The 13095-nt window shown below is 45.2% G+C and overlaps 1 long non-coding RNA gene across 3 annotated transcripts in view; it reads right to left on the reverse strand.

The window, feature by feature from the left end:
- The window catches only part of LOC128100523 (uncharacterized), a 97237-nt gene that overhangs the window by 55259 nt on the left and 28883 nt on the right, over positions 1-13095 (reverse strand). Inside the window, exon 5 of one of the 3 annotated variants that reach the window (XR_008214823.1) lies at positions 2173-3354. The exons of the other annotated variants lie outside the window; for them this stretch is intronic. This is a non-coding gene — a long non-coding RNA (uncharacterized LOC128100523). Of the gene's footprint in view, positions 1-2172; positions 3355-13095 lie in introns of those variants that run through there. 3 annotated transcript variants of the gene reach the window in all.

Here is a 13095-nt window from a genome sequence, read left to right on the forward strand (position 1 = left end):
GAGGCTGGAGGAACGGACACTTGACAGACGCTGCTTCATGGGATGAGGAACTGTCTCTGCCATCATCTACTCAGACACGGCTTGAGCACAATCTGCCAATGGCTCCCACCAGACAAGTAGAAAACCACAGAACAACAGACAGGTGGACATGACCCACACAGCTCATCCCACACAGAAGGTGGCAGGCACCCAGAGAGAACCAGTGTGTCATAACTGCAAAGCCAGGTTAGCAACAACACCTTTGCCATTCAACTGTTCTGAAAAATCGGGGCATATATGTGTGTGGATGTATACATGCATACACACACACACACACACACACACACACACACACACACACACACACGTGACAGTATGTGGTACACATAAATGCTAAAGAATGATTAGTGTTATCCAGGGCGACACCGTTCTGTAAACCTCCATTTTGGTTGTACTGTGGTAACTCCCCAAACTACAGTCATATGGTCTCCAGAACTACAGTCATTTGGTCTCCAGAACTACAGTCATTTGGTTTTCTGGATTCTTACCCTCTCCATGCTCATAGCTGATTCAGAAACAGCCAGAATATAAGCTCTTAGATGGGCTATTAATCAACCACATGGCATAGAACCTCCCCAACTTCCTCTGAAACCCACAGGAAGGGATCCCTCCTGCACTCTGCCACACAGCCCTTAAATACTCCTCAGAGCCCTCATCATGCCGTTGTCTGTTATCTGTCTGTCTGTCCATTCCATTAACAATTCTCCTAATAAATCTCTTATCCCAAGGACAATCCATCTTAGTCTCTGCCTGACTGGTCTTATGTCAACTTGTCATAAGCTAAAGTCATCGGAGAGGAGGGAGCTTCAGTTGAAAAAATGCTTCCATAAGGTTGGGCAGGCAAACTGGTAGGGTATGTTTGTTTTTCGAGATAGGAGTCCTCTGTGTAACAGCCCTGGCTGTCCTAGAACTTGCTTTGTAGATCCGTCTGCCTCTGTCTCTCAAGTGCTGGATTAAAGGTGTGTGCCACCACCACCTAGCGGGCATTTACTTATTACTAGTTGATAGGGGAGGGCCTACCCATCACTGATGGGAACATTCCTGGGCCAGTGGTCCTGGGTTTTAGCTATAAGAAAGCAGGCTGAGCCAGGTGGTGGTGGTGCATGCTTTTAATCCCAGCACTCGGAAGGCAGAGCCAGAAAATGGTGGCATTCACGCCTTTAATCCCAGCATTCCAGAGGCAGAGATCCATCTGGATCTCTGTGAGTTCAAAGCCACACTGGAAACAGCCAGGCATGGTGACACACACACACCTTTAATCCCAGGAAGTGACGGCAGAAAGCAGAAAGGTATATAAGACATGAGGACCAGGAACTAGAGCCTGTTAAGCTTTTAGGCTTTTGAGCAGCAGTTCAGCTGAGATCCATTTGGATGAGGACTCAGAGGCTTCCAGTCTGAGGAAACAGGATCAGCTGAGGAGCTGGTGAGGTGAGGTGGTATGGCTTGTTCTGCTTCTCTGATCTTCCAGTATTCACCCCAATACCTGGCTTCAGGTTTGATTTCATTTATTAGACCATTTAGCAGTTCGTGCTACACCAATCTGATGGAAGCAATTCCTCAACTGAGGGTCCCTCTTCCTAGGTGTGTCAAGTTGATAGCCAAGATCAGCCATCACAAACTCCAAGTCCCAAAACTTTCAGCCATCTTGTTGCTAGATTATGTAGTAATCCTGTAATCAAATTACCTCTCAGGTACAAGCTACACACACTGATACGTTCAAAGCCTGTAGCAGTTCATTTCTCCCGAGAACCCACCTTTTGGGGGCCTTGGGGATTTTCACTTGTTGGTCCACTTACGATTTTGAGTGCTTGATGGCTTACTTGTGGTGAGAAATTTACTAAGTGGTTTTCCTGCAGAAACTGGTTCATTATTTTGTCCCAGTTCCTGTATCCCAATCTGATAAAAGAAGAAATTTTAGGCTCATTTACTGTATAAGAAATGTAGTGGTCTGAGCAGTGTTACAACATCGAGGGTTTGCATGGAAAACTTCACCAGTTGCGCTCGCTCGCTCTCTCTCTCTCTCTCTCTCTCTCTCTCTCTCTCTCTCTCTCTCTCTCTCTCTCTCACACACACACACACACACACACACACACACACACACACACACACACAAAAAAAAAAAAAAAGCGGAAGTTGAGTTTAGGAAGCCAAAATACTCATCTAAAGCTGTCACTACTCAGCAGCAGAGATGCTCAGCGGATGAAGCACTTGCCTCACAAGCATGAGGACATGAGCTTGGTTCACAGAAACCACAGGAAAGTGGAGCTTGGGAATGTGCATCTGCAGCCCCAGCAGGAAGAAGGCAGACACAGGTGGATCCACAGGGCTCGCTGCCAGCCAGCCTAGCTAGAACAGCTAGATCCAGGCTCAGAGGATCCTGTCTCAAAAAACAAACAAACAAACAAGAAAGTGAAGATGTGATTAGGGAAGATGTCTGGTTGTATATCAACCTCTAGCCTCTACATGTGCTGGCAAAGGTAAACAGACATGCACTCATGAATAGCACACACAACGTGACCACCACAAACAAAATGCAAAACACAAGATTCCTATCAGTCCCATTTTTATTGAGAAATTTTCATGCATCATGGTCAGTGATTTTGTAGCATGTAGCTAGAGTTTTCCTGCCTGGCCCACAGTCAGGACAAATCTCTCTCACCTGCCAGTCCCACAGCCGCTCAAACCCGACCAAGTAAACACAAAGACTTATATTGGTTACAAACTGTATGGCCGTGGCAGGCTTCTTGCTAACTGTTCTTACAGCTTAAATTAATCCATTTCCATTAATCTATACCTTGCCACATGGCTCGTGGCTTACCGGCATCTTCACATGCTGTTTCTCATCATGGCGGCTGGCAGTGTCTCTCTCACTCAGCCTTCCACTTCCCAGCTTTATTCTCCTCCTTGTCCCGCCTACACTTCCTGCCTAGCCAATGGCCAATCAGTGTTTTATTTATTGACTAATCAGCAACACATTTGCCATACAGACCATCCCACAGCACTTCCCCCCCTTTTTTTTTTCAAAAAGGAAGGTTTTAACCTTAACAAAGTAAAATTACATATAATTTGGGAATTTGGGCATAGATTCTCTTACTACTTCCTGCTGGAGGGGGGCGCTGTATTTTATGGGGACACAAAGAAAATTTTAGGATTATGGAATAGTCCATGAGGCTGTATTGTCTGAGCCAGTTGCCTTCAAACCGTTCTGGATGTTGGATCATCTGGGCCATGGTGTCATCGGAGACCTTTCAGGGGGTCTTGGCTGGTCAAACCTGATGTATCTTAATCTGGAACAAATCCATAGCCTTTGGCTTTCTGTGGGAACAAAAGCAGAGTCTCTTTTCCAAAGCAACACATCCTTACATCTAAATTTTGAAGTCAAGGTATCTTTAAAATATACATTTTGGCATAACTCAACAGCTTTTACAATCAAATGTTTTTCTGTAGTTAAAAATCCCAAAGACAACACAATCCAGATTCTCTGTGTAATATTCATCTTTACGTGGCTTATTTTTTATATTAATTTTACTGTTTCTTTAAAGACTTTATTTTTTAAAACTATGTATTTGTTTATATAACTGTATATATCACCTTTTTTGTCTCTTTCAAGCCTACATATATTTTACACATATTTTAAACTATTACATCTGAATCTGTCTTATTGTGAATCTATTGTTTTAAACTGCAACAGCTGTGACTGCTGGCTCCGCCCACCTCAGCTTCCCAACATGGCTACGTTTGCCACCAGCTCTGGGAGCTATCGTGGGTCTATGCTTTTATCCAAGCAGCGTGTAGCCCAGAAACCTCTTTTTTTGTTTTGTACTAGCAAAGGCTAAATCCACCATGTAGCTTAATGTGCCACTTGCAGAGGCCTCATTCCCGCCATACTGTAGGTCGAGCACGCACACTAGGAACCCACAAGTAGCTCAAACCGGCAGCTGCCGCTCATTTGAGAGACACAATTAGGAAGCTGTTTTTAGCTCCGTTTTAGAATCTTTTTTCTCAGTTTTTAGGTGGAAACTCTTGCCCCACGTTGGGCGCCATTTGTAGCTAGAGTTTTCCTGCCTGGCCCACAGTCAGGACAAATCTCTCTCACCTGCCAGTCCCACAGCCGCTCAAACCCGACCAAGTAAACACAAAGACTTATATTGGTTACAAACTATATGGCCGTGGCAGGCTTCTTGCTAACTGTTCTTACAGCTTAAATTAATCCATTTCCATTAATCTATACCTTGCCACATGGCTCGTGGCTTACCGGCATCTTCACATGCTGTTTCTCATCATGGCGGCTGGCAGTGTCTCTGACTCAGTCTTCCACTTCCCAGCTTTATTCTCCTCCTTGTCCCGCCTATACTTCCTGCCTGGCCAATGACCAATCAGTGTTTTATTTATTGACTAATCAGCAACACATTTGCCATACAGACCATCCCACAACAGTAGCAGACAGATACAGACAATAATTTCTGTCTGCCTGTGACAACCCAGTGACACAGCTTGGACAACTTGCAAAATAAACCCCTCACTTGGGCAGCTTTCTTGTCTGTCTTGCCCTGGGCCGAGCCTTCTGGATTCTGTTCCTCCTGCTGCAATGGGAATGGAAGAACCTATTTCATCTGGTAGGTCTGACAGTTGTTAACTAAACGACTTTGAGAAAATTCTCTACTCACTCTGGACTTATGTTCCCTCATCTATAAAATGAGAATAATAAAAGCATGTGTGGGGTTGAAGAGATGGCTCAGCAGTGAAGAGTCCTGGCCACCCTTGCCGAGGACCCCGGTTCAACTCTCAGCACCCATGTCAGGCAGCTCACAACCGTCTATAACTCCAGCTTCACTACATTAAAAGAGAAAAGCATCATCCGTTAGCCCTACTTTCTACTTGGGGAAGACAGACTCTAACAATAGGAAGCGGGCCATTTACAGAGTGCCTTAGAAGTGGGTGAACCTAACGTAAAGAAAGGGGAGATCCATGGTTTGGGAAAGGAATGGGAATGGCAGTTCCAGCAGGAGGGCAAAGAAACAGCACGTCCATGAAGCTGCACAGGGAGACCGCATGGGCTCTTGGGATGTTAGGAGGAGAGCCGCAACAAGGACAAGTGTCCTGAGTCGCCTACGTGTGCAAAGAATAGCCAGTGGGGTAGACATGGCCATCGCCACATATTCTGAAAGTCAAATCAGCAGGATTTAAGGATATGGGATGTGAAGGGATGAGAGAAAAGGAGTCGGGGTGATTCCACAGGTCTTTTCTTTGATAAGAAAAAGGATGGAACGCTGCCCCCCAACCCCATTCCTGGGTCAATGGGACAGCTGGCCTATCCTTTTAAACTACTTTACAGTGAAATTTTTCAGGGCTTAACCTGGGATCTCATGAAGGCAGAGCAGGCATGCTCTGGTCCTCTCCATCATGTTCCCATTCATTGTCTGGCCGTCCCTCCAGGACCCGGGCCCCAGCCACTAAGCTAGTCAACAGCATGCACTAAGGACATGCCCACAAACACAAGCATACTCAGTGTGAATTTCTGAGCTAAGCTGGCAAAGCCAGAGTTAGGGAAATTGGGATAACCCAGGCTGCAGAAATGGCTGCATGGTTAAGAGCATTTGCTGCTCTTCAAGGAGACCCATGTTCAACTCCCAGCACCCACAGACAGTGGCTCACAATTGCCAGCAGATCCAGTTCCAGAGGACCAGATGCCCTCTTCTGACCTCTAAGGGCACATACATGCATGTGGTAAATGTACAGCCAGGCACACATCAATGAGCATGATGTAAAATCATCTTTTAAGAAATATTAGAACTTGAGTCAGGCATAATCCCCATATGTGGAAGGCAGAGACAAGAGGATCACCCTATGTTCAAGGCCAGCCTTGGCTACACAGTGAGCTCCAGACTAACCTGGGCTAATGAGTAACATTCTGTCTGAAAACAACAAAAAGGAAGAGAGAAAGTGAGATAGAGGAGAATAAAAGGGAGTTGGGTGGGCTGTTTCTCATGTTCTACTCCTGACAGAGCCTTCTGTAAACATCCAGAGACTGTGCATGTGTGTGTGTGTGTGTGTGTGTGTGTGTGTGTGTGTGTGCGCGCGCGCACGTGTGCGTGCGCGCGCGCGCACAGAAGAATGCAGCATACCACACTCCTCATTCTGCCCGCTAGCTTTTCCCCCCATCAGGCTATCCTGAAGGCCATTGCTTAATGAGCTGGCTTGTGCTTCCGATGCCCCTTTCATCTTCCTGCTCTTACATGTTTAGCTTTTATTAGTGAATACTTAGGGATCTTTAAATTATGCCACGGAGAACATACTATAATGCATAACCTTGAGCAATACTATTGTGTCCGTAGCAACCACTCCCGGAAGTGGGATGGCAGGCCCCAAGGCCAAATGCCTTTTATGTTTAATAGATTTTCCAAATTGCCCTCAAAGGAAATTTACTGGTTTAATTTTCCTTCAATAAAAACCTCCAAATATTTTAATAACACACTGTGTTATTCCCAGAATTGGAACTATTAACTTTTCTTTTTATTAAAAACATAAACCCATAATCATGAAGTACTTCCTGGCTCACGTAGCTCAAGTTCATGCCACAAATATTCTTACAAATACAAATGAATGACTTAATACATACATTCACACTCAGCTTAGACAGAATCCAAAGGCAGATGCACAGAGGTTGGAGGCCTTCAGAATGACCCTCTGTTAATGAGGGACTCTGCCTTGATTTTGACCACTCCACCCACTCATTATTCATTAACATATTATCAGAACTGAAATTTGCTTCAATCCCAGAGCAACCTCATATGAACAGGCCAGAACAAACACAAATTTCAAAGATCAAAAATTCCCAGAGAAATGGAAAATGTCAAGGCCAGAACCCGTTCGCATTTCAGTTACTTTCAGGGAAGAAATACTAACTCCGCGTTTCCAATTTGCTACAGCGATGGCTCATTAAGGAAAATTGAGATGAGGCCACGACTGCCACTTTCCAGCACTCTGAGCAGAACGCCCCATGCTTTCCAAATTGGACACACGGTACCAAGCACATCTCAGAATGAACAAGAACTGGTGTGGAAGTATAGGGCTGAGGGAAAGAAATGTGAATCTGGATGTATCCGCCAAGATTCAGTGTGAGCATTTGGGAGGACTGAAAATTCAGCTGAACTGGCTTTGAGGGGGCAATGTTCTCAGAGAAAGATCATTTCATCAGGAAGTTTGATTCCAGTGCTATGTGATCACATTCCAAAAGGACTTCCCTGTAGCTCTTGGCTCTCCCCTTCATGTTAGCATCCTCAGGAAAGATGGTCAGCAGAAACCGAAGAATTAAAGCTCAGGAGGTGGAGATCAACATTTAAGAATGCTTGTTGTTCTTCCAGAGAACTCTAGTTTGGTTCTCCATACACACACTCCTCAGGTGACTCATAACTGTCATTCTGGCTCCAGGAATCTGACCACCTCTGGCCTCAGAAGTCACTATCACTCACATGTGGATATACCACTCCCTGACACACACACGTAGGTTTTTTTTTTTAATTTAAAAACCAATACCAAGGGCCTGGAGAGATGGCTCAGTGGTTAAGAGCACTGACTGCTCTTCCAGAGGACCCAGGTTCAATTCCCAGCACCCACATAGCAGCTCACAACTGTCTGTAACTCCAGTTCCAGGGGACTCAACACATTCATACAGGGAAAACACCAATGCACATAAAATAAAAATCGATCAATTATTTTTAAAAAAATACCAAACTATTTGTGGTTTCCAGAAATATGCCTCCTGGTAAAACACCACAGACTGAGAATCAAAATATGGAAGATAATGTATCAAGCAAGTGGAGTCCACAAATAAGTTGGTAGAGTAATTCTGATATTTAATAAAGTAAACCAAAATCAGTCAGAAAAACAGAAAGTCAGATGTGATGGTTAGCTTTAATTGTCAACTTGACATAATCCAGATTCATCTTGGAAGAGAATTACTGAGGGATTGTCTACATTGGGTTGGCTCCTACTCACATCTGTAGGGGATTTTTTAATTCAGTTAACTGATGTAGGAAGACTCAGTTCACTGTAGGTGACACCATTCCCTAGGTAGGGGATCCTGAATTGAATATGAGTGGAGAAATCAAGCTGAACACAAGCAAGCAAGCAAATGAGCATGTATGCATGCATGAATTCCTCTCTGCTCTTGGCTTTGGGTATGGATGTGATCAGCTGTTTAAAGTTCCTGCCACATTGACTTTCCCAAAATAATAGACTGTAACCTGGAATTGTGAGCTAAAATAAACCCTTTATCCCTAAGTTGTTTTAGTTGAGGTATTTTATCACAGCCACAGAAATGAAACTACAGCACCATGACATAGTAATAAGTGGTAGAACTCATCAAGAAGAGATAACAATTGTAAATATATATGCACTGAACACTAAGCCTCCTAATTTTATCAAATAAACACTAGTGGTCATAAGAGGTCAGATGGGTCCTGATAAAATAATTATGAGTGATTTCAAAACCCCATTCTCATCTCTAGGCAGGCCATCCAATCAACAAAGAAATCATAAACTACACCATAGATCAAATGGACTTAATAGTATATATCCATGTGGTAGTATTAAAGACACGAGTTGCCACACTCAACTTAATTCAGCACTGTTTCTGATGGAAGACACACTCTTTAGTGGTTCCCTGCAATATCGACTTCTTATGCTCCAAGAACTTTCATTTTCAAGTGTGAGAAACCCTGGTTGACATTGGCTGATGCCCCCCTTCCTTACCTTGGCTGACTCCCTCTTCAAGTCTCACTAAAATACCACTTCTGTGTTTACTTTAAAGTAACATAGAGGCCTTCAGTAAGTTCTCCACCCACCCAATACACCTGCTTCACACAACTCAGGATTCACAATGAGAATGTGCATTTTACTGGCTTACTCATTGATGTTCAGTCCGTGTTGGTAGAGTAGGATCCTGGCTGCCACGAGTAACCTCTGCATCCCCAGCTCCCAGTGGAGAGCCACATACACATATATAGTTACAGAAATATTTGGGGCAGGGTTAACACAGAAAAGGTTGGTGGGAGGAAAGGGAAGGAGAAAATGATGCATTTAAATTTTAATTTCAAAGATTTTTTTTAAATGCAAATATATGAGCAACTGCTTCTGACATGAGACCAGCAAGTCAAAAGCTGCAGAGCCATGCTGACACTGGGTTGCATCGTCCCTTGATGTGGGAATAGTCTTCCTGGACATTGTAAGATGTCCCTGGTATCCCTGCCATGTACTTGCTAGAAGCCAGTATGACTTCTCTACGACTCCATCTCCAGGTATGGTCAACCACACACATCCAACACAGGGTCAAGATCGTATTTCCACCCCTACCTCTCACTCCATGAAAACTGGAAAATTCTGTGTATGTTAATTACACTCTCTCATTTCTGTGACCAATTTCCTGACAAGAGCAGCTTAAGGAAGGAAGAGTTGACTTGGGTTCACGGTTTGAGGGGATACAGTCCATCATGGCAGGGCAATCACGGCAACATGAGACCGCTGCTCACGTTGCACCCACAGTCAGGAAGCAAACAGAGATGAATGCTGGTGCCCAGCTCCCTGCTTCTGTTTTGAATTTTTTATCCGGTCTATAACTCTGGCTTATAAAATGGTATCCATATTGAGGATGTGTCTTCCTTCCTCAGCTAAATCTCTCCGGAAACTCCCTCACAGACCCACACAGAGCTGTCAACTGCGGGAGTCCAAATCCAGTCAACTTGATGGCAATTGAGCATCATGATGTGACAGAGTCTAACCCTTAATGAACTACATTCTCAGGTCTCGGGGATTTTTAATTGGAACAAGGAAATAAAATAAAAGTGTGCTCTGTTTGTCTTCCTGTCCTGTTCTGTTTTAGGAGAAATAAAGAGGAGATGGAAAGAGAATCCAGCAGGTCTCCACAAGGCAATTCTGGCTTCAGACACCCATGGGGCTGCGGAAAAGTCTGCAATTCAAGCTGAAGACACTCCCATGTGTAATTTTCCAAGAGGATGGCTTGGTAACACATGTGTTCCATTGAGGTGAAATACCACTGACATAGGATGTGAAAATAATACCAGCCTCCAGCAATCGGGGTTTCTAACCTTTGAAATAAAAGCACTTGGAAGACTAAGAGAAAAACCAAGCTATGAACTTCTTAAGGGCACACTTTCTCCATCAGTAATAGTGCTCAGTAAAGCCAGGCCTGGTGACTCGCACCGGAACCCCAGCTCTTGGAAGGTTGAGGCTGGAAGACTGTTGGTGTTTGAACCCAGGCTGGACTACATAGTGAAGTTCAAGCCAGATTGAACTAGGGAGTGAAACCATTCCTCAAACAAACAAACTCAATTGAAGAAACATGGAGACAAGGTTGGAGAGATGGCTCAGTGATTAACAGCACTAGCTGCTCTTCCAAGGAACTGGGTAGGATTCCCAGTTCCCACACAGTGGCTCCCAACCATCTGTAACACCAACTCCGGGAGATCTGATGAGTGCACTATTCAGGCCTCAACAGAGGCATCAGCACACAAGTGGTGCATAGACATACATGCAGACAAAGCATCCATACATATAAAATAAGGTTTCTAAGAAAGAATTTTTAAGAGAAGTATGACCCCCATCTCACATTCCCCTGTGTGTGTGTGTGTGTGTGTGTGTGTGTGTGTGTGTGTGTGTGTGTGTGTGTGTGTGTGTTGGGATCAAGCCCTACAGACAGCATATATACTTCACAGAATTTTGAGTGTCCCTGTGAAACTGCTTTACACTAAGAACCTTATTCTCCTCAAGAGTTTCTTCTTTGGATTTCCTCTTTAAATTGCCTTCTTGGTAGACCTGAGTCCCCACGCCTAATGATCTACCAGGAACAGCACAGACTCAGCTAGAGTCCAGAGTCCCCTTTCTCCCCTCTCAAGCAGGACAAGAATGGGGGATGTTGCAGTGGTAAATGTCAGGCTCCCTCTATGGGGTCGCTCTCTCTGCTGCTGGGCAAACATACAAGGAAAGACCAACTGCTTGAGAAGGTTCTATTCAAGAATGTAAAAATACAGTTCAGGCCAGGGTTCCTGGAGCCTTCCGCTGGAATGTGACCTGTTATTTATAGGCCAGAAAGCATGTGGTGCTCAGGGTACTCTTGTGGGTAATTTTTTAAATGTTTACAATGCATTGGACATTTTCTTCTGATAAAATGTCAAAAAGAAATTCAATAAAAGGAAGCTGTGAGTAGAGGCCTTAGCAGAGAAATGGATGCTCTGAGAATCCTCCCTAGCCAACCCTCAGCCTGAGGCTGCTCCAACACATCATCTCACATAATGACTAAGATCACAATGCTCTGGGTAACTGGGTTTTGGGGTAAGTGGGCTCTCCATGGACTTCCATGGAGCTAACTGTTCCATTTGCCCCCACCCTATGCCCCTCTTGTTGCTTGGGTACAGAATTTCCTGCCAAATGACCCATGCCTGTTTCCAAACACTGCAGGAACCTCTCTCTTGAATCAGATACCATGTTGATGGGTGAGAAGACCCAAAATTGGCTGTCTCATGGGGTCTGGAAGGAGCTTGGCTGTATCTATCCATCAAGGTTGGCACACATGCACATACAAGCTTGCTGAAGATGTAGAATGTAACCCTGAGTGGGAAGATAACTGGAGGAGGGGGCAAGGGCAGAGGTCAGCTCTCCCCAAGCTGCTGTGCCTTGGGGTGAACTCTGAAGGGTGCAAGATCAATGCATTGTCTACTTTTCCCATTGTTATGACAGAAGCAGTTTAAAGAGAAAGAGTCTGTCATGGTCAGGAGGCATGGCAACTGGATTGGCTTGGTCGGGCATGGCAGAAGGCAGTGTCTTGTTAAATAGCACCAGGAATCAAAGAGAACTCAAGCCAGAGAACAGGAAGCCTATGACCCGCCAATCCTCACCCTAGACCCCAACTCCCAGTGTCCACTTCCTCCAGCTAGGCTCCACCCCTTTCATGTCCACAGCCTTCCAAACAGCATACCTGCTGAGGACTTAGAGCTTAAGTACAAATTTCCCCACATTTGAGCCATAACAAACTTTAAATTCAAAACTCCTCGGTCATCACAGAAGTGTGTTTGTGGAGGTAGGAGAGCTGGATGCCTGCTATTTGTTGGCTTGACGAGTAACATGGGAGCATGTTACTCAGAATGTGGAGCCCAGTTTATGCTCCAGAGAAATAGCTACACCAACGTCAGGGGTGGGTGACAAATCTATACAATTTCTAGTGGGAGGGCACAGGGGAGGACTGACTGCTATGCCATCGAGGCCCCCTAGCATCTTTGGCATGACAATCATGGTGGCCCAGAGTGATACACAGGACTGTGAGCTTCAAACCATGGACCGTGCAATAGTTGGTTTAGGTTGTCAACTTGATACAATCTGAAATCACCTGAGAAGGGAGTCGTAGGAATTGTCGAAAACAGGTTGGCCTTCCCACATGCCCATGAGGAATTTTCTCAGTTGGTTTAATTGAAGTGGGAAGGACTGCCCTGAAGGTGAGCAGCACCTTTTCATGGGCTGGGCCCTGGACTGAGTGAGACAGAGTCAGCTGAGCACTGGCAGTCAGTCACGTGGGCATTCATGCTCTCTCTGCCCTTGACTATGAATGTGAGCAGCTGCTTCGGGTTCCTGCTGACTTCACTTTTTGGCTATGATGGGCTGTAGCCTGGAACCGTGAGCTAAAAGGAGCCCTTCTCCCCCTGTGCTGCTTTTGTCAAAGTATTTCACCATGGTAACAGAAAATGAAACTGAGATGGGTGGCGGTAGATGAGACTTCAAGGGACCTGGGAGAGAGATGTGAGGGCCCACACAACAGGGGCCTGTGTACCTCAGGAGCTAGGGACCAGAACAGAAGATAACAGGGGTCTCAGAGGCTATCGAGTGAGTGAAGGCATCCAAGGCCAAAGAGCAGCAAAACTTAGTCTCCCCACACCGCATGAGGGCCTGGGATGCATGCTACACAGAGAAGGAGCCAACGGCCAGAGTCAGAGCCAGGAACCCGTCTCTAACTGGCAATGCATTGAGGGCAGTCAAGCTCAAGGCCTC

The sequence above is a fragment of the Peromyscus californicus genome, unplaced genomic scaffold (assembly GCF_007827085.1).
Source record: "Peromyscus californicus insignis strain IS unplaced genomic scaffold, ASM782708v3 Scaffold_7__1_contigs__length_154581171, whole genome shotgun sequence".
Lineage (NCBI taxonomy): Eukaryota > Metazoa > Chordata > Mammalia > Rodentia > Cricetidae > Peromyscus > Peromyscus californicus.